We start from the raw sequence: 385 nt of genomic DNA, 5'->3' as shown, positions 1-385 counted from the left end.
CCCATTAAAATCATTTTTTTTTTTCGTTACCAATTAATTAAAAAATTACAAAACTTTTATCTTTTTTACTACCCAGCAAATATTAGAAAGCGGGGGGGAAACTAAAAAATGAAGTGAGGGGGAAGAAAAAAAAAAAAATCCTACGATCGGGTTTTTCGGGGAATTTTAATGGCAGCTTTTTTTTTTATGCACTTTATTGAAACAATAATTAAAATGAAAATCGGGCCTAAAAAATTAAAAAATTTCCAAGAGGGGAGTTTTTTTTTTTTTCAATGTTTTTTTATCACCCTTTTTTTTCCCTTTCCCCCTTTTCCGTGTCGTTATTTTTTTAATTCTGGGAATTGTGATTAAACACTACTCCTTTCCCAAAACCCCTTGTTTGTAA

This window comes from Penaeus monodon, chromosome 33 (genome assembly GCF_015228065.2).
Source record: "Penaeus monodon isolate SGIC_2016 chromosome 33, NSTDA_Pmon_1, whole genome shotgun sequence".
Classification (NCBI taxonomy): Eukaryota; Metazoa; Arthropoda; class Malacostraca; order Decapoda; family Penaeidae; genus Penaeus; species Penaeus monodon.
Note: the sequence above shows the minus strand (reverse complement) of the source record.